Source organism: Pseudophryne corroboree, chromosome 2, assembly GCF_028390025.1.
Source record: "Pseudophryne corroboree isolate aPseCor3 chromosome 2, aPseCor3.hap2, whole genome shotgun sequence".
Classification (NCBI taxonomy): domain Eukaryota; kingdom Metazoa; phylum Chordata; class Amphibia; order Anura; family Myobatrachidae; genus Pseudophryne; species Pseudophryne corroboree.
Genome location: NC_086445.1, coordinates 263,193,325 through 263,215,111, shown reverse-complemented (window position 1 = coordinate 263,215,111; position 21,787 = coordinate 263,193,325). Strand labels below are relative to the sequence as shown.

The window sequence follows — 21,787 nt, the reverse complement described above, 5'->3', positions numbered from 1 at the left end:
CAGCACTGCACATCCAGGCTGAAGCAATAGCTGGTCTCAGTATAACACCAGTGTGTGTGTATATAGATTTTAGGATAGCCTCCTGCTTTCTATCAGCAGGTTCCTTTAGGGCGGCCGTATCCGGAGACGGTAGTGCCACCTTTTTAGACAAACGTGTGAGCGCTTTATCCACCCTAGGGGGAGTTTCCCAACGTGACCTATCCTCTGGTGAGAAAGGGAACGCCATTAGTAATTTTTTTTAAATCACCAATTTTTTATCGGGGAAAGCCCACGCTTCTTCACACACATCATTCAATTCCTCAGATGGGGGAAAAACTATTGGTAGTTTTTTCTCCCCAAACATAATACCCTTTTTAGAGGTACCTGGGTTTATATCAGAAAGGTGTAATACCTCTTTCATTGCCTCAATCATGCCACAAATGGCCCTAGTGGACATTAAATTTGACTCATCGTCGTCGATACTTGCATCAGTATCCGTGTCGACATCTGTGTCTGCCATCTGAGGTAGTGGTCGTTTCAGGGCCCCTGACGGCCTTTGAATCGTCTGGGCAGGCCGGCTGTCCCGCATTTGGCATGTCGTCAAATTTTTTATGTAAGGAGTCGACACTTGCACGTAATTCCTTCCATAAGTCCATCCACTCAGGTGTCTGCCCCGCAGGGGGTGACAACACATTTATAGGCATCTGCTCCGCCTCTACATAAGTCTCCTCATCAAACATGTCGACACAGCCGTACCGACACACCGCACACACACAGGGAATGCTCTTAAAGGAGACAGGACCCCACAAAAGCCCTTTGGGGAGACAGAGAGAGAGTATGCCAGCACACACCAGAGCGCTATAATAATACAGGGACTAACTGAATTATGACCCTTTATAGCTGCTTATTGTATTAAACTGCGCCCAAATTTAGTGCCCCCCTCTCTTTTTTACCCTTTCTGTAGTGTAGACTGCAGGGGAGAGTCAGGGAGCTTCCTTCCAGCGGAACTGTGAGGGAATAATGGCGCCAGTGTGCTGAGGGAGATGGCTCCGCCCCTTTTTCGGCTGACTTTTCTCCCGCTTTTTTCTGTATTCTGGCAGGGGTAATTACCACATATATAGCCTCTGGGGCTATATATTGTGGTTATTTTGCCAGCCAAGGTGATATTATTGCTGCTCAGGGCGCCCCCCCCCCAGCGCCCTGCACCCTCAGTGACCGGAGTGTGAAGTGTGTATGAGGAGCAATGGCGCACAGCTGCAGTGCTGTGCGCTACCTTGGTGAAGACTGAAGTCTTCTGCCGCCGATTTTCCGGACCATCTTCATGCTTCTGGCTCTGTAAGGGGGACGGCGGCGCGGCTCCGGGAACGAACACCAAGGACGGGTCCTGCGGTCGATCCCTCTGGAGCTAATGGTGTCCAGTAGCCTAAGAAGCCCAAGCTAGCTGCAAGCAGGTAGGTTCGCTTCTTCTCCCCTTAGTCCCTCGCTGCAGTGAGCCTGTTGCCAGCAGGTCTCACTGTAAAATAAAAAACCTAATTTAAACTTTCTTTCTAGAAGCTCAGGAGAGCCCCTAGTGTGCAACCAGCTCGGGCCGGGCACAAAAATCTAACTGAGGTCTGGAGGAGGGGCATAGAGGGAGGGGCCAGTGCACACCAGATAGTACCAAATCTTTCTTATAGAGTGCCCAGTCTCCTGCGGAGCCCGTCTATTCCCCATGGTCCTTACGGAGTCCCCAGCATCCACTAGGACGTCAGAGAAATGACAGTTAGGAGCTGGTTGGCTGGCACTTTATCTCAATCCACTTTATCTCCATCCTAGGCTTAGTAAATAGACCCCACAGTAACTACAGAGTCTTTGCTCCACTGTTGCAGAAAATAAAGTTGACATCTTGGAAGGAGGTCAGTCAACTAAACCATTAAGAACCACTGATAGATAACATTGACGAATCTGCTGAGAGTACAAAATAAAAAAATAAAAATAAAAATAGCAAGACAAAGTTTGATTATGAAACAATTCACAACCAATAAGCCTGAAGAATGCACAAAATGGTTATCTTCTTAGTGACACATAGGTGACTAGACATCTCCCATCTGGTCTGGATTATGGAGATTAGGTTATTCTCAGTATGCCCATTTTACTATATATGTATCTGGAGGACTTTATCTGAAGCTCAGAGACCAAACATGTCTCCCTGTGTGTTTCCAAACACAAAACATCTGGGGAAAGACAGGTAAAAATATATTACTCTCACCTCATTTGTGATCTCATACCCGGGAGCTGGATATGTAGAAGGTCCACAGCATGTCACCCCAACTGCACAAAAGAAACAAGACAATAATTTAAGCAATCAGGTCAGTGGCGCACGCAGGGGGGTTTCCGAGCACCCAGAAACCCCCCTCACTTAAAAAAAAAAAAAAAAAATTTTTTTGTTTTTCGGTTTTTTTTCTGCATGACTACTATTGTGCCTGCTGCCTTCCTGGTGGTACTTATAAGTGCTTAATAAAAGTTTACTTTATTTTAATTATAGTACATATATATCCATGTGCATACATATATACACATGTATATACATACATACATATAAACACACACACACATATGATATATATACATGTGTGTATATATATATATATATATATATATATATATATATATATATATATATATATATATGTGTACATGTATCAATACACATTTGGCTGATTTACAAGACTCTGAGTGCCGCCTCATTACTTTCTGTGGACTGCATGTATGGGGTCTGCACCCCGGGAGGAAGGCACCTGAGCAGATCAGTCCCATAATAGGGACAGTGCCGAGTGCCGGAGCAGAATTTGGATATATATATATATATATATATATATATATGTGTATATACGGTATATATATATATATATATATATATATATATATATGTGTGTAGAGATATATATATATATATATATATATATATATATACACACACACACACACTCACACTAGTTTTACGGACCCATCATATACTGTGTCACCTCAATCCCCACCCCCGTGCTTGGCTCCGCCCAGTTCTGGAAACCCCCCCCCCATGCAAATCCTGCGTTTGCCACTGCAGGTATCCCAAGAGAATCTTCAGTTAGATGTGTAGTCTTTATCTCTGATCTTCAGCAGATCTCACAAACTCTGTTGGTAGAAAACTATTAATTCAGGAGCCAGAGGTCTAAGTGTAAGTTAAGCTCTCTGCATATCACAACGCACAGTAATACAGATCTCCGCTTCTGGGTCATTCAGTAATTAAGTATTTGACTCTGTATAGACTGTGTGTATAGACTGATCCAACTACAGCACACAGAAGAAAAAAAAAAGATTTACACTGAGCTTATACTTTGCTATTTACACATTTACATTTAGTTTATACATTGAAATTCATGGAAAGTAACGCTATACTGGAAGAATTGTGCACTCCAGAGGACTAATTTAGAGATTCACATGAAGTGACTGTAAATGCAGGCAACATTGGAAGACTGATATACTACCTTATGCTAATAAGAGAATCTGCACGTGTGACAGCCGCCACGACAGTTTCTGCACTTGCACCAACCCTAATGCAAGAGATCAGTCAGACATAAGCTTCCTGCAGACAACACTTAGGGCGGTTACATGTGCTCGTATTATTGCTGCCCACTAATCAGGGCGGTTCTGTGTGCTCGTATTATTGCTGCCCACTAATCAGGGCGGTTCTGTGTGCTCGTATTGTTGCTGCCCACTAATCAGGGCGGTTCTGTGTGCTCGTATTGTTGCTGCCCACTAATCAGGGCGGTTCTGTGTGCTCGTATTGTTGTTGCCCACTAATCAGGGCGGTTCTGTGTGCTCGTATTGTTGCTGCCCACTAATCAGGGCGGTTCTGTGTGCTCGTATTGTTGTTGCCCACTAATCAGGGCGGTTCTGTGTGCTCGTATTGTTGCTGCCCACTAATCAGGGCGGTTCTGTGTGCTCGTATTGTTGTTGCCCACTAGTCAGGGCAGTTCCCTGTGCTTGTATTTCCCAATCTGACGGAAAGGCAGATCTATCAGAGTTTTCTCCGCCTAAGGAAATTAACAAAAATGTATAAATTCGAATCTGCGTATGTGTTGTATGCAAAAAACTTGCACCCAAAGGGCACCCAAAGCTATTTAGCATCCAATAGGCATGATTGAATTCTAAGAGAATTACATGACGCCCTGAGGGGTGCGAGCAGAAATCTGACAAAAGTGCCGACTCGATGCTGATTTCTGTCTCTAGCGAGGCGGAAACAGCATTGCGCCAGGCACTTAAGTTGGAGAAGGCCAGTTCTCCTGACAAAACACCCTGTTTAGTCCGGGAGAACAGGCATTTTCCGACTTACAATTGCTCTGTATTGAATAGCCTGAGAGCTAATTCCCGGCTCTCTCTTAGAATTGAATCGTGCCCAGTGACCCACCCCTCATTTAGATCAAGTTTTCTTGCCAGACTCTTCCATACCATTACGCTTTAGTGTCTACTATACAGAGAATAGGTGTGGGGCCTATTTATCAAGGAGCAGAGTCCTAAATCTATTCAAAAATCCTGTTTTATAGGTCGTATCCCTAATTATTAAGTCCAGCTGCCATTGCTGGGGCTCTCTTGTAACAGCATTGGACAATAAATAACTACATATATAAAAAGTAAAGTGGCAGTTCTATCATCCTATACTACCATCATGTTTAATCGCGAGCATTGTTCAGCTGTCCTGGCAATTTTTTTTTGTTCATTGTGAGGAGCAGCATTAGAAAATTCAGACTTTTCAGGTCTATTGGATAAATAGGCCCAAAGCTGTTCTTCCCTGTTGTTATGTCAATTTACTTACTGTGCTATGTTTACTTTTGTCTGCCTTACTGCTTTACGGCAAACCTTTCAACTTCCTATCCTTAGAGCAGGGGTTCCCAACCACAATCCTTAAAGCACACTAACAGTCCTGGTTTTAAGAATAGCTATGCTTGAGCACAGATGACTTAGGGGTCTATTTACTAAGCCATTGATGTAGATAAATTGGATGGAGATAAAGTACCAACCAATCAGCTCCTAACTGTTATTTTTCAAATGCAGCCTGTGACATGGCAGTTAGGAGCCAATGGGCTGGTACTTTATCTCTTAGTAAATAGACCCCTTCATTGTACCTCAGTTATTTTGATTTATCCATCTGTGCACAAGCATGGATATCACTGCTTTAGAGGGACAATCCCTCTTCCAATATACTTTGACCCTATTTTATCTGTCCTCTACAAATCTGTATCTATAAAGCCCTCTATGTTCGCTCAAAAATATGTTTGGCTCCTAAATGCATAATAATAAAAAACATATGTACTGGAACTCTCCTCTTTCCCTTTCCTCCACTACATGGGCCCAGTTACCTCCTCGCTGTTCTTTTTGACATCATTGGCAATTCTTTTCCTCACTTCCCCAAATCATTCTCTCTCCCAACCCACCAACGCCATTCTCTCTCCCAAACCACCAGCGCCATTCTCTCTCCCAACCCAACAACACCCTTCTCTCTCTCGCCCAACCTAACACCATTATTATCTCTCCCAACCCACCAACGCCATTCTCTTTTCCAACTCACCAACGCCATTCTCTTTTCCAATCCACCAACACCAATCTCTCTCCCAACATGACATTCTCACTCTCAACCCTCCAACGCCATTCTCTCTCACATCCCACCAACACCATTCTCTCTCTTTCTCAACTCGCCATTGTCGCTCCAAACCCGCCAACACCATTCTTTCTCTCACCCAGCCCGTCAATATCATTCTTTTTCTCTTCCAACACCATTCTTTCCCTCCCCCAATGCTATTCTCTATCCCAGCCCATTAACACCTCTCTCTTAGAACATCATTCCTCTCTCCCTATAGCCACATTCCAAAAGAAAAAACTAAACTAAAACAAACCATTGTTATCTAGTATTATCCTTTTTTTTTCATTTAAACTGCAACTAGCACTTGGAGATCAGTTTGAAGACAACACAGTTACATACCTAGCAAAAACACCTGAAGGCATTCAGGATGGGGCATGTCACTATGGCCAAGCCCCAGGACAAAGTTTTTAACATAAAAGCACCCCATAACTAGGGATGGTTGCTAATAAATGGAAGTCAACTGCACACCTCTCAAACAATAAATAGGTATCCTATTAGCTGCGGTGAATTACTGCAGCTAGTGGATTCCCCTGGGCTACCCTATTTACCCTGTAGACCTGAACTCGGGGTTTCTGGCACATGAAGCAAAATCCCTGATAACAAGCCCCAGATGATCCGTTATTGGATGGTAAAACATGGGTCCGCGAAGTTATCACGGATTCCATGTGTTATCATACGGTAAAAAACGAGTTGAAATTGGATAGCCCAATAGTATTATCGGGCTAAAAAGCCTGTTATTACCGTGCGGTAAATCACCACATGTAATAGGATACTGCCCATAGACTGCCATATCGAATGTTATTGACGGAGAAACTATGGGGCATATTTAATAACGAGTGATTAGTTAGGAGCTTATTGGTTGGAGCACCATTTAAGATTAGTAACGAGTGACAACAAGAATTATTAAATATGCCCCTATATTGAGTAAATTTATCAAGACCAATTTATCTGTGTTTGCTGTGGCTGTCTGTGCACTGACTTACTACGCAAAACTACTAAGGATTTCCTGTGCATGCAATAACTATCTCCTGAAGATGATGATGGAAGAGCATCATACTATATATAAATGTACAATGCATTTATCTATGTCACAGTTCCCTAATCTACAAGCACTTGTGGATATTAGAATGAAATAAGGAAACTCTGGTGGCTTGCGGCTAGGCATGGCAATCTGTGAGCTGTCAATCGACGGTTGCCATTGATGGTGTCATCAGCGGTTACCAGCATTGGCACATAAACCATCTATGGTGAACAATCGATGGTTTGCACTATGGCCACCGCTGGCAGGTGCTACCCGGGCCTTGGGGGGGGGGGGGGGGGGGAATATAAAATAAATAAAACAATTTGGTTCCACTTAGCCATCGATGGCATAGAACCATTGACCATCAGTAGTTAGCCATGAATGTTTGGCAGTAGTCGATTGCCATCCCTATTTCAGCCTGAAAGGAGAGAATAGCAGTATAACTGTATTTCGATGCGTGTTATGACAACTTGTTGAATGTCTACTGAGGAGTGGAAATGCAAGAAACCACAAAAATGCATATCCTTTCTAAACAATCTAGTGTCCCTCTTTGGTAATTTCAAATGTTAGGAAGTGCACTGTACAGTATGCGGCTTTACATAGAGAGCAATGTTTTATGTTAATACATCTGCAGAAGTCTGCCATTTTAAAAGGTGCTAAATTGAATGTGGAGCAGAGGGCCCCATGCGGCTCTTGAGCAAACATCTGTATATCCTTCTAAGTTGTACAAACATGGAAAGAAAGAACCTCTCACTTAAAATGCTCCTTCTGGAGGCTTTTGTATAAGCCGTGCCCTCTGTCATTAGGTCATGCCCCCTGGGGATGTGACACAGGTGACAGGAAAATCTGCAAGTGAGATGGGGCACTAGGTTTAATTTGTATGGAGACTGGGGAACCCATACTTGCTGACATTTTAATACTCCTCTCTGGGAGAAGTTCGTAGAGGAGAAGCAGAGGGGGACTTGGAGGGGTGGTGCTGGGTATCCACGTCATTAGGCCCGGCTACCATGTTGGTAAATCCGGCAAATTGCAGGTCCTTTGAGAAGGGACCAGGCTAAAATGATGGCGATTTGCACCCTCCATTCTGACCTCCGATTACCTACATTATTCTATATAGGAAGTGGGTGGGATGCATGAGGAGCACCAACTCCAACTGAGGGGTACGTGGGACTTACCAGAAAAAAAAACATAGCTGGGGGAGCAACAGACCAGAAAGAGTTCAGTGGACCAGGGCCAAGTACAGTAGAGGAGGAGGACAGAGGCTCCCCCATTGTTAGAGCATGTGGGGCACAGCATGTGAAGGGGGAGCCTGGGTGCAGAGAGGGCCTCCCGGAATCAAAGGGGAAGCACCTACAATGAGAGCAGCCCAGTGATAATCTCCATCATGCAGCACCCAGGATATGGTAAGAGCTGCAGAAATATTAATAGTAGTCCCTTATGCAGAAAGGCCCCCAGAAGCCATTAGAGGGGGGTAACTGTGGGAGTAGTGTGGCTATAGAAGAATCCTGGATGGGGCAGAGAGGACACAGAGATAGTGTGTTACAGGCTAGCCTACAGGATATTAGCCCTGTTGAGGAGGAGTACGTGAAATGGCTGCCAGCCATAGTAGGTGGATAGGGAAAGTTGTCCCTGTTGAGGATGTACCTTTGCTGTGGAGTGAGTCTGCCGGTGTGAGAAGCAGGAGAATAGAAATTTATCAGTTCAAGGTGCCTGCAGCTGGAGAGCAGGGGAGGCCAACAAGGGAATGCTAGTGGATGTAGGGAACCACTGTACACTGAAGAATATGGTATGAGGTACAAAGCTAAATAACTTGCGTGGAACTGTGATTACAACTACAGCTAGAGTACGGAGCGGACTGTACATAGCTACTGGGCATGTAACTAATCTCTGCAACAGTTAACCTTACAATATACAGCATTTACCATCTGCTACAAGTATTGTGCTAGAGGAAGTTGGTGAAATAGAGCTTGTAACCATTATGCTTATTGAGCTGGAGGACATGGAGTAGTGTAAATAAAGTTTCTTGTGCTTTAATCTAGTGATGAGCGAGGTTCGGTTTTACTCGGTTCTCAAAACGGCATCTTATTGGCTATCCAAAACACGTGACATCCGTGAGCCAATAAGATGCCGTTTTGAGAACCGAGTAAAACCGAGTAAAACCGAATCCGCTCATCACTACTTTAATCACAAGATGGTCTGGTGCCCAAATTCTTTAAGTCCTGCACTGCACCACCATGTTTGCACACCTGTGCCCACCTTATATACTGCTGCATACCTGCATGTGCGGGGACCCTCTCGTCATCAGTGCCCACACCCTATAGCTAGCTGGGGCGAGATACCAGTGCCGGTAATATGTGTATGTCCACCTCTGCACCACACCACCATACAAAGAGACAGGGGGTTACACAGTTGAGAGAGAAAACAGAAATTCTAACAATCACATGAATGTGCATGTAGTAAATAGCCAGCCTGTGACATATTGATTCCTCTGGCAGCTAGGAGGTTAAAGTGAAGCAGAACTGTCACTTGATGACCTGGCTCTGCCCTTCCATCAATTGGTGCAATTAGGAAATAGAACACTGCATTGCAGACACCCTCAGCACATACAGCCTACACCACGCAAGCATTCACATCACAGGCCAGCTTTGGGGAATTGCTGCTGTGCATATAGGAGTAATGCAGCGTGCCGGTGACATGAGGACATTCTATAAAGGAATGCATTTCTACTGGATCTCAAAACTGCATGCAACAAGGACTAGCACAGGATGCCCAGTAACCAACTCATCTTATGTGCCAATGGCTACAAGATCTGTGGTAGCACAATGACATTACCTAGACAGGATGTCATTATTTAGATTGAAAAGCATTTAAGAAAAAAAGCTAATCATCTGTCCCTTCATTTCTCATATTTAAGTGAATTGATATTCACTGTTTCCTTTAAGACCGGTTACAAACACGGCAATGTAGTCATCCATTAGGACCATCTTTAAATGGGTTGGGGCTGAAATGCCGGCGGTCAGAATACCGACCGCAGTATCAAGCTGTTTAGAATCCTGCAAAAAAGAATCTATATAACAAGTATATAAAAAGTTAGGCGCATACACAAGTTGATTCTCCCAGCAGCTGTAATGGAGGGAGCTAGTCAGTCTCCCGATAAAAAAGAAAAAGGGACAATATATAAATACAGCGCTGAACAAGATTCAAATTCACTAAGTGGATATGTTTAATACACAATTTTAAAAAGAGAAAGTAATAAACATTAAAATATATGAACAATCAGTTGATAATTAAACCAATTGCTAGACCTATAAAAGGCTCCACAAATGGGGACAACTCCCTTTTATGCACTAGTGTAACAGTTCACATTTGTGAAAGTAGAGTGACCATATTGTCCCTTTTACCTGTGATGCTCATGGATTACACAGGTTCTGTGGCTGACTGACTTCAAGCCTATATTTCAGCTGGTTTTAATCAGCCACAGAACCTGTGTAATCCATGAGTGTCCCAGGTAAAAGGGATAATATGGTCACTCTAGAATGGGTACCACCATTTATCAGTTACTGTAGCACTTTACCAATCCATCAGGATTCTTCCATTTGGAACACAGATACGCATGACAGTCAATTTGCCATAATTCTGTCCACTGTGAACCAGGATCCGTTTACCACCTACCGTTGCAACACGGATGACCTTTCATTTGGATCCCCACTGTGGAACACAGGATTGGAAAAGTGCCACAGTAACTGATACATTTTACTGAACTGCTCAGTGATTGGTTTAATATCAACTGACTGTTCATGTATTTTAATTCATGTTTATTACTTTCTGTTTTTAAAATTGTGTATTAAGCATATCCACTTAGTTAATTTGAATCTTGTACAGCGCTGTATTTCTATATATCGTTGTTTAGAATCCTGGCAGGGGTAGGGAAGCAAGTTACCCTTCACCTCCTAAACCACCCTTCATTTCTGCAGCCTTACCCCAACCCCCCCACCGCTGCAACCTATTGGGGGGGGGGGAAGGGGGCTAAACCTAACCCTCCCCACGCAGCCTAAACCTACACTCCCCAGTGGGCGGCGGCATAGCGTTTGCACGGCTGCTAAAACTAGCTAGCGAGCGATCAATTCGGAATGACCCCCAATGTGCCTCCTCACATTCATTTTCACCACCTGACAATGCTAGTTTGTGGATGCATCTCCCGAGCGCAGAGAAAAAACCTGGGCACAGCATAAATGTGCACCAGAAAAGTACATCAAGTATGCTTTGTAAGACAGTTCTGTCATGCGTGCGTTTCTGGAATATTATTTTGGGCTGGTGAAAAAAAATCCTTATATTGACAAGCAATTTTTTCCAGACAGTGATAATTCCGTAAGTTTTTAGTCCTCAACCTCATGCGCTCCTATAGGTACAGTAAAAAGAAATATTTTGGTTTTCAAACAGACTTCGCACATATATTCCCAGTTACAAATGAAAAGCTGCCATAGTGTTTGTCTAGGCAGATAGCAGGAAATTCCTTTAAGTGAAGTAGGTACCGTATACTATAAATGCAGCACAAACAAAGAATAAATATATATGATATAATAGCAACATAATAAATGGATGGGTGAATGAATGAATATTAAAAAAAAGTCTCAGCATATTTTATGTAGTCAAGCTTAGACAACCTGTGGATTTCAGCAAAGAGTTGGTGAGTAACAAATTGCCTATTTTTAATCTATATGGGGTTGATTAAATTGTGTCCTGCGCCCCCTGCTGGGCGTCTATAGCAATGGGCATCTATCAGAGCTATTCAATTGTTGCTCTGATCAGACACCCATTACCAGCTATAGTGCCTGACAGCTCTGTCTCATACCAGCCTAAAGCGCTTGAATGGGCATTCAAAGTGCGGGTTTGGGCGCCCACTATGGACTTTTTAACATATGTTTTTTCTCGCACCTCTCATGTAACATGGAGATCTCAAGTAAAGTCATCAAAAGGGTAATCGAGAGTGAAAGCGAATATTTCACAAAACACCTGAACAACTGCAGATCAACTGACTGAAAATTCAGCCTGTAGCACAAGCTGCCAGTTTAAAAAAAAAATGGTGAAAGACCAACACAGAGCAGGATGTCACAGTAAGGTGTCAGTAGACAAACCCATTGCACCTTGCAATTCATAGCTGCAAATTTAGCAGTGCAGAGAGCACAGGCAATGTACTACTGAGCAGAGGAGGAAGGTGATAGCTAAAGGATGTATCGCCTTTCACCATGTTCTTTACTAACAAGTGCATGCCGAGTGCTTTTTAACATAATACCCCCTTTCCACTACTGCAATAACCCGGGTTATTGTCTGGTGTACCCGGGTTGCGGCTCAGTGGAAAAGGGTCCCTGAAAAATAACCGGGTTTATTTACTTGGGAATTCGACCCAGGTAAGGGTGAAGTGTAAATGGGTGAGCTGCCCGGCGGCGGATACGGCCGACGGGCGACCCGGCAGCGGCGGGGGGGGGGGGCAGTGACGGGGGGAGTGAAGTTTCTTCACTCCCCCCGTCACCTGGCTCTATAGCAGTGCAGACAAATATGGACGATCTCGTCCATATTGGCCTGCATGCACAAGCGACGGGGCACCAGCGATGAACGAGCGCGGGGCCGCGCATCGTTCATCGCTGGTGCCTCCACACTGAAAGATATGAACAGTATCTCGTTCATACATTAATGAACGAGATCGTTCATATCTTTCAGTATTATCTGCCAGTGTGTAGGGCCCATCACACTCGTATGTTTACATAGAAATTATGAAAGATTTCCAATACCAGTTTTAAAGTGCAAAGACACGCTGCTCGTAAATGAATCTAAACATATTTTAGAAGAAAAACTAAAACGTATCAATTGGAAAGGTTGGTAACTAAGGGGAGAATGATTAACTAATTGAAGAAACATTAATTTTTTTGCCCCATCACAGACCAGGGTTCCCAAACTCAGTTCTCAGGACACCCTAACAGTCCAGGTTTTAACTACATCTGTGATTGTGCACAGATGGTATAAGCAAACTGACTGAGGTACTACAGGGTGATTCAAGAATCGGAGTACATCCTTTTGTTTCAAAAACTGTGCAGGCAATGGGAAAACTGAATACTCCAGTAAGGTATGGGCGAGGTGAGATATCTTTTAGGGTATGTACCAAACATGGTGCCATCTTTAAACTGCCCATCTTGAATCTAAGTCAGTTTTTTTCAAATGGAAAGGGGGTCGTGTAACATGTCAAACAACATCAGAATTTGCTGAAAATGTTATTGCTGCAAACAGATTTGAAATAGCAGTTATGGTTTAAAAGTTACAACACTTTTTTGTTGCAATTACAGGCTGAACTGTTCTCCATAAAGAACAGTCATTTAATGTGTTCAACATGTTGTCCCTCTTGGATAACACAAATCTGAAGGTGCTGGATCCAATCTTCTTGCACTCGCAGAAGGATTTCCGAAGAAATGCTGGCACACGCTTCTTCAGTGCGTTGCTAGAGATGATGTCTGTTTCTTATTTTCTCCGCATACACGAGTCGCTTTAAATGACCCCACAGATAAAGGTCAAGTGGTGTGAGGTCAGGTGATCTGGGTGGCCATTCCACAGAACCACGTCGGCCAATCCAATGACCAGGAAATTGATCACCTAACCACTGAAGAACAACTGCTCTGTAGTGTGGTGGAGCCCCATCCTGTTGAAAGTAACAGGGGAAGCTGCTATCTTCATTCAGAACTGAGGCGAACACCACTTCGTGCAGCATTTTGAGGGACAACATGTTTAACACATTAATTGACTGTCCTTTATGGCGAACAGTTCAGCCTGTAATTCCAACAAAAAAAGTATTGTAACTCTTGAACCATAACTGCTATTTCAAATCTGTTTGCAGCAATAAACTTTTCAGCAAATTCTGATGTTGTTTGACATGTTACACAACCCCCTTTCCATGTGAAAAAACGGACTTAGATTCAAGATGGACGATTTCAAGATGGCGCCCTGTTCAGTACATACCCTAAAAGATAGCCCACCTCACCCATACCTTACTGGAGTATTCAGTTTTCCCATTTCCTGCACAGTTTTTGAAACAAAAATGGTGTATTGTGACTTTTGAATCACCCTGTACTTAAGATACCGTGATTGATAGCCTTAAAACCTGGACTGCTAGGGTGCCTTGAGGAGCAAGTTTGGGAACTACTGGCATAGCCTGATGTAAACAGTGTTCACTGATGACCTTCCAGCTATCATACACATGCAGTCTATACAGGAGTGCCTTTCTGGTGTGAAAACTGAAGCACTAAGTGATTTCTCATATCACTGCTACAATGACAGGATAATCCAGGAGTTACAGTAAACTTTCTGTTCCCAGTACATTCATAGCTGAACGTTTAACACACAATGCTACTGGGTAGGTGAACCTGTGCATGTAACATGGAGTGCTCGGATATGCAGCACTGCACTGCTCAATGCTGACATTTCATACATGGAAGGATGAGGACAACTGCACATGGACACACTACAATAAACATTTTGCCTCAAGTTTTAAACATCCTACAATATGAGAACAAAAATACAAATTCCATTGACCATAGAAAATAAAATGTATTTTACTATGCAGTAAATAAACCCTATAAAAATCCTTAAAAGCTGGGACTGGAAGTCAAGGGCAGTACAGTATGTAGATGAAGGGCTTAGTTTACTGCAGTGTCCTCAAAGGACAGACTATTCAGACATAGCTAGTTACAAAACTACATGACGCAAAGTTTAGGGCCATCACTGGGACTTAGAAACATCTGTACTTAACTACACAACTGGTGTAAAAAGCAATCACCAACTGCATGGTCTGCAATAGTTAAAGAGCATCTCTATAATTGCTGCAGTACAGCTCAGCCCTGCCACCAAACCCATGCATCCAGGGTAAGCTCTGTACCATTAATCAAAGTAAAATTGTTAAGTTCTCCTGTGAAATGGTCCTGTAGCTACTTCCAGTGCATACTGCTGTGCGACTCTCTGCAAGGCAGGAGACTGTGGTGCTGGTTACTGGGAGGCAGAAATGGGCTCCACTGCTGTGACACCATTACTGCTGCCATAATCATAATCATGGTATTGCTTAGGCATTTACACATTAAATCACTGTCTCAAATGTGCAAAGCTCTGCAACAGATGTGAAGCTCACCGATAATAACATCACAGACCTAAGAACCACAGCAGCTACACACTACTCACACTAAAGCAGTAGATTCAGCACAGTACATTAGCATCACAGAACAAACCTGTTCTTCTCGTAACACTGCAGATCTCTAAACACAGGAAAAATCCTATTATTTTGCTGGGACTGCAGATTTGTAAACCGTAGTAGCAAATGTACGTGAGATCAAAGGGAAAAAAAGAAGAGTCAATAGGTAGACTGCTTAAATGAACAAAGGTACCAAAACTGTACTTTTTTCAGGCATTTGGACACCAGTAACATGAACAGAATGGAAAATATTCTGTAAATACACAAATAAACGAACAACTGACCATGTGCATGCTGCCTTGTGACTCAGCCAACCAGCAAGTGGGCACCTGATCTGTTACTAGGCACTGCCAAGCTCTCCATCCTGCTATACTGGAGACTTGAGGCAGGTACAGTCTATACGGGCATAATGACAATTACTAGCTGGATATAAATACATATAATATATGGGCCCTATAGCAAATCCCAGGAAACTAACCCCAGGAGATAAGCATAAGAAGATATTCAAGCATTTTTTACATTTAAAAACTCTCCATTTGGCTCTTCAAAAAAAAACAAACAATTAAATAAAATGAAAATGTGACAATAAAATGTGAATACTAGCCATGCACACAAATACAGCAATAAAATAGTGACTGCAGAGGAGATGCCTCAATGCTAAAGTCAAACTTTTCAGGCTTGCAGAATCTGGCATACATGGATAGACCATTAACAGAACAATCACACACATAGCATTGTATAGGACATAGAGTATTTGCTCCAAACCACATAAAGACTTCTACTGCAACATTTCTGTCTTATTCTGTCACTATGATTGTGCACAGATTAGGTAATAAACATTTACAATTAGATACTCAGTGACAAGACATGATTCTCTATTACAGGTAACCTTTCAGCGCCACAGACTACAGTGTGTTCCATATATATGATCTACTAATTGCTCTGGCTTATCAGGATAGATTCATCCTATGACAAAGCCTAGAGGGCCAGTATACACTAGAGAAAGTTTATTATTTGCAATAAATGATCGCCCCTATTGTGGGAAACAGCAACGTAACTGCTCTAGAAGCATTGTTACCACACAAATATCCACCGCAGAAGTTGGTAGGACACCACTTGTATACAAATAGAATTCAGAGCTGACAGATCTGTGCTGACTCTGACGAGATGATGCAATGATAATCCTGGGATTCTGATGGTCTAGTAAAGCCACAAACATAACCCAAGGAAAGCAAATAGGCCAAAATGCCATTGCCAGCTCACCTATTCTCTGCCACCTCCTTTGCTCTCACTTCATGGAAGCTCTTAGATAGCCGGCTGCCTTGGTTATTGTGCTGCATTGTTAGCTAGCACAGGCGCAGCGGGGAAGAAGGGAGGGGGATGTGGTGGCAGGGGGGGGGGGGGGCAAGGCTGAATCCCTGCCAGGATCAGCGTGTGCTCATCCCGGCCCCTAGCTACTGTCCCCTTCTCTTCTATGATGCAAAAAGGAGGCCCACGTCACATATACACATGCACTGCAGCCTGCACTCTCCCTGAGGGAGAATCCTTACTACCCTACACTCATAATAGCAAGTGCTTTCCCTTCTGTCACACAACAAAGAAGAGGGGGGCCAGCCACATCAGTAAGAGTTTTCCTGGTCAAGGTCAGGCCTGTAACATGGCTCTATAACATAATCCTGCAAATCTTCAGTATACTATTCACCTGAAGATAGTTGCCTGCTTTGAGGACTACAGGGAAAAGATAACAAAGTAATCAAGAGGTTTAAAAAATAAGAATTTACTTACCGATAATTCTATTTCTCGGAGTCCGTAGTGGATGCTGGGGTTCCTGAAAGGACCATGGGGAATAGCGGCTCCGCAGGAGACAGGGCACAAAAAGTAAAGCTTTAGGATCAGGTGGTGTGCACTGGCTCCTCCCCCTATGACCCTCCTCCAAGCCAGTTAGGTACTGTGCCCGGACGAGCGTACACAATAAGGGAGGAATTTTGAATCCCGGGTAAGACTCATACCAGCCACACCAATCACACCGTACAACTTGTGATCTAAACCCAGTTAACAGTATGATAACAGCGGAGCCTCTGAAAAGATGGCTCACAACAATAATAACCCGATTTTTGTAACTATGTACAAGTATTGCAGATAATCCGCACTTGGGATGGGCGCCCAGCATCCACTACGGACTCCGAGAAATAGAATTATCGGTAAGTAAATTCTTATTTTCTCTATCGTCCTAGTGGATGCTGGGGTTCCTGAAAGGACCATGGGGATTATACCAAAGCTCCCAAACGGGCGGGAGAGTGCGGATGACTCTGCAGCACCGAATGAGAGAACTCCAGGTCCTCTTTTGCCAGGATATCAAATTTGTAGAATTTTACAAACGTGTTCTCCCCTGACCACGTAGCTGCTCGGCAGAGTTGTAATGCCGAGACCTCTCGGGCAGCCGCCCAAGATGAGCCCACCTTCCTTGTGGAATGGGCCTTAACCGATTTAGACTGTGGCAGGCCTGCCTCAGAATGTGCAAGTTGAATTGTGTTACAAATCCAACGAGCAATCGACTGCTTAGAAGCAGGCGCACCCAACTTGTTGGGTGCATACAGTATAAACAGCGAGTCAGATTTTCTGACTCCAGCTGTCCTGGAATATATTTTCAGGGCCCTGACAACTTCTAGCAACTTGGAGTCCTCCAAGTCCCTAGTAGGTGCAAGGCACCACAATAAGCTGGTTCAGGTGAAACACTGACACCACCTTAGGGAGAGAACTGGGGACGAGTCCGCAGCTCTGCCCTGTCCGAATGGACAAACAGATATGGGCTTTTTTGAGAAAAAACCACCAATTTGACACTCGCCTGGTCCAGGCCAGGGCCAAGAGCATGATCACTTTTTATGTGAGATGCTGCAAATCCACATATTTGACTGGTTTTAAACCAATGTGATTTGAGAAATCCCAGAACTACGTTGAGATCCCACAGTGCCACTGGAGGCACAAAAAAGGGGTTTGTATATGCAATACTCCCTTGACAAACTTCTGGACTTCAGGAACTGAAGCCAATTCTTTCTGGAAGAAAATTTACAGGGCCGAATTTGAACCTTAATGGACCCCAATTTGAGGCCCATAGACACTCCTGTTTGCAGGAAATGCAGGAAACGACCGAGTTGAAATTTCTTTGTGGGGCCTTCCTGGCCTCACACCACGCAACAAATTTTCGCCACACGTGGTGATAATGTTGTGCGGTCACCTCCTTTCTGGCTTTGACCAGGGTAGGAATGACCTCTTCCGGAATGCCTTTTTTCCCTTAGGATCCGGCTTTCCATCGCCATGCCGACAAACGCAGCTGCGGTAAGTCTTGGAACAGACATGGTACTTGCTGAAGCAAGTCCCTTCTTAGCGGCAGAGGCCATAAGACCTCTGTAAGCATCTCTTGAAGTTCCGGGTACCAAGTCCTTCTTGGCCAATCCGGAGCCATGAGTATAGTTCTTACTCCTCTACGTCTTATAATTCTCAGCACCTTAGGTATGAGAAGCAGAGGAGGGAACACATACACCGACTGGTACACCCACGGTGTTACCAGAACGTCCACATCTATTGCATGAGGGTCCCTTGACCTGGCGCAATACCTGTCCCGTTTTTTGTTCAGACGGGACGCCATCATGTCCACCTTTGGTATTTCCCAACGGTTTACAATCATGTGGAAAAAACTTCTCAATGAAGTTTCCACTCTCCCGGGTGGAGGTCGTGCTGAGGAAGTCTGCTTCCCAGTTTCCATTCCCGGGATGAAAAACTGCTGACAGTGTTATCACATGATTTTCCGCCCAGCGAAAAGTCCTTGCAGTTTCTGCCATTGCCCTCCTGCTTCTTGTGTCGCCCTGTCTGTTTACGTGGGCGACTGCCGTGATGTTTTTCCCACTGGATCAATACCGGCTGACCTTGAAGCAGAGGTCTTGCTAAGCTTAGAGCATTATAAATTTACCCTTAGCTCCAGTATATTTATGTGGAGAAAAGTCTCCATACTTGATCACACTCCCTGGAAATTTTTCCCTTGTGTGACTGCTCCCCAGCCTCTCAGGCTGGGCTCCGTGGTTACCAGCATCCAATCCTGAATGCCGAATCTGCGGCCCTCTAGAAGATGAGCACTCTATAACCACCACAGGAGAGACACCCTTGTCCTTGGATATTGGGTTATCCGCTGATGCATCTGAAGATGCGATCCGGACCATTTGTCCAGCAGATCCCACTGAAAAGTTCTTACGTGAAATCTGCCGAATGGAATTGCTTCGTAGGAAGCCACCATTTTTACCAGGACCCTTGTGCAATGATGCACTGTTTTTAGGAGGTTCCTGACTTGCTCGGATAACTCCCTGGCTTTCTCTTCCGGGAGAAACACCTTTTTCTGGACTGTGTCCAGAATCATCCCTAGGCACAGCAGACGTGTCGTCGGGATCAGCTGCGATTTTGGAATATTTAGAATCCACCCGTGCTGATTGTAGCAGTATCCGAGATAGTGCTACTCCGACCTCCAACTGTTCCCTGGACTATGCCCCTATCAGGAGATCGTCCAAGTAAGGGATAATTAAGACGCCTTTTCTTCGAAGAAGAATCATCAATTCGGCCATTACCTTGGTAAAGACCCGGGGTGCCGTGGACAATCCAAACGGCAGCGTCTGAAACTGATAGTGACAGTTCTGCACCACGAACCTGAGGTACCCTTAGTGAGAAGGGCAAATTTGGGACATAGAGGTAAGCATCCCTGATGTCCCGGGACACTATATAGTCCCCTTCTTCCTGGTTCGTTATCACTGCTCTGAGTGACTTCATCTTAATTTGAACCTTTGTAAGTGTTCAAAAAAAATTTTTTAGAATAAGTCTCACCTAGCCTTCTGGCTTCAGTACCACAATATAGTGTGGAATAATACCCCTTTTCTGTAGTAGGAGGGGTAATTTAATTGTCACCTGCTGGGAACACAGCTTGTGAATTTTTTCCCATACTACCTCCTTGTCGGAGGGAGACTTGGTAAAGCAGACTTCAGGAGCCTGCGAAGGGGAAACGTCTCGACATTCCCATCTGTACCCCCGGGATACTACTTGTAGGATCCAGGGGTCCTGTACGGTCTCAGCGCCATGCTGAGAACTTGTCAGACGCGGTGGAACGCTTCTGTTCCTGGGAATAGGCTGCCTGTTGCAGTCTTCTTCCTTTTCCTCTATCCCTGGGCAGATATGATCTTATAGGGACGAGAGGACTGAGGCTGAAAAGACGGTGTCTTTTTCTGCAGAGATGTGACTTAGGGTAAAAAACGGTGGATTTTCCAGCAGTTGCCGTGACCACCAGGTCCGATGGACCGACCCCAAACAAGTCCTCTTCCTTTATACGGCCATACTGTGCCGTTTGGAATCTGCATCACCTGACCACTGTCGTGTCCATAACATCTTCTGGCAGTTATGGACATCGCGTTTATTCATGATGCCAGAGTGCAAATATCCCTCTGTGCATCTCGCATATATAGAAATGCTCTATAGTCAATAAAATACTGTCCCTGTCAAGGGTATCAATATTTTTAGTCAGGGAATCCGACCAAGCCACCCTAGCTCTGCACATCCAGGCTGAGGCGATCGCTGGCCGCAGTATAACACCAGTATGTGTGTATATACTTTTTATTATATTTTCCAGCCTTGTCAGCTGGTCCTTGAGGACGGCCCTATCTATAGACGGTACCGCCACTTGTTTTGATAAGCGTGTGAGCGCCTTATCCACCTTAAGGGGTGTTTCCCAACGCGCCCTAACTTCTGGCGGGAAAGGGTATACCGCCCATAATTTTCTATCGGGGGGAACCCACGCATCATCACACACTTTATTTAATTTATCTGATTCAGGAAAAACTATGGTAGTTTTTTCACATCCCACATAATACCCTCTTTTGTGGTACTTGTAGTATCAGAAATACGTAACACCTCCTTCATTGCCTTTAACGTGTGGCCCTAATAAGGAATACGTTTGTTTATTCACCGTCGACACTGGATTCAGTGTCCCTGTCTGTGTCTGTGTCGACCGACTAAAGTAAACGGGCGTTTTAAAACCCTTGACGGTGTTTTTGAGACGTCTGGACCGTACTAATTGTTTGTCGGCCGTCTCATGTCGTCAACCGACCTTGCAGCGTGTTGACATTATCACGTAATTTCCTAAATAAGCCATCCATTCCGGTGTCGACTCCCTAGAGCAGGCCTGGCCAACCTGTGGCTCTCCAGATGTTGTGAAACTACAAATCCCAGCATGCCCTGCCACAGTTTTAGCATTCCCTAATAGCAAAACTGTGGGAAAGCATAATGGGATTTGTAGTTTTACAACAGCTGGAGAGCCACAGGTTGGCCAGGCCTGCCCTAGAGAGTGACATCACCATTACAGGCAATTGCTCCGCCTCCTCACCAACATCGTCCTCCTACCTGTCGACACACACGTACCGACACACAGCACACACACAGGGAATGCTCTGATAGAGGACAGGACCCACTAGCCCTTTGGAGAGACAGAGGGAGAGTTTGCCAGCACACACCAAAAACGCTATAATTATATAGGGACAACCTTATATAAGTGTTTTCCCTTATAGCATCTTAATATATATATAAGCATATCGCCAAATTAGTGCCCCCCCTCTCTGTTTTAACCCTGTTTCTGTAGTGCAGTGCAGGGGAGAGCCTGGGAGCCTTCCCTCCAGCCTTTCTGTGAGGGAAAATGGCGCTGTGTGCTGAGGCGATAGGCCCCGCCCCTTTTTCGGCGGCCTCGTCTCCCGCTCTTAACGGATTCTGGCAGGGGTTAAATATCTCCATATAGCCTCCGGAGGCTATATGTGAGGTATTTTTAGCCAAAATAGGTATTCATTTGCCTCCCAGGGCGCCCCCCTCCCAGCGCCCT

General features: G+C 44.5%; 1 protein-coding gene across 2 annotated transcripts in view; it reads right to left on the bottom strand.

The window, feature by feature from the left end:
- The window catches only part of NCKAP5L (NCK associated protein 5 like), a 153,575-nt gene that overhangs the window by 29,393 nt on the left and 102,395 nt on the right, over window positions 1–21,787 (bottom strand). The window contains exons 1-2 of one of the 2 annotated variants that reach the window (XM_063952752.1): window positions 16,150–16,236; window positions 2,228–2,289 (exon numbers count right to left, since the gene is read on the bottom strand). The gene's annotated coding sequence lies outside the window, so the exon portion shown is untranslated. Of the gene's footprint in view, window positions 1–2,227; window positions 2,290–16,149; window positions 16,237–21,787 lie in introns of those variants that run through there. The other variant, XM_063952753.1, reaches the window with a different exon arrangement.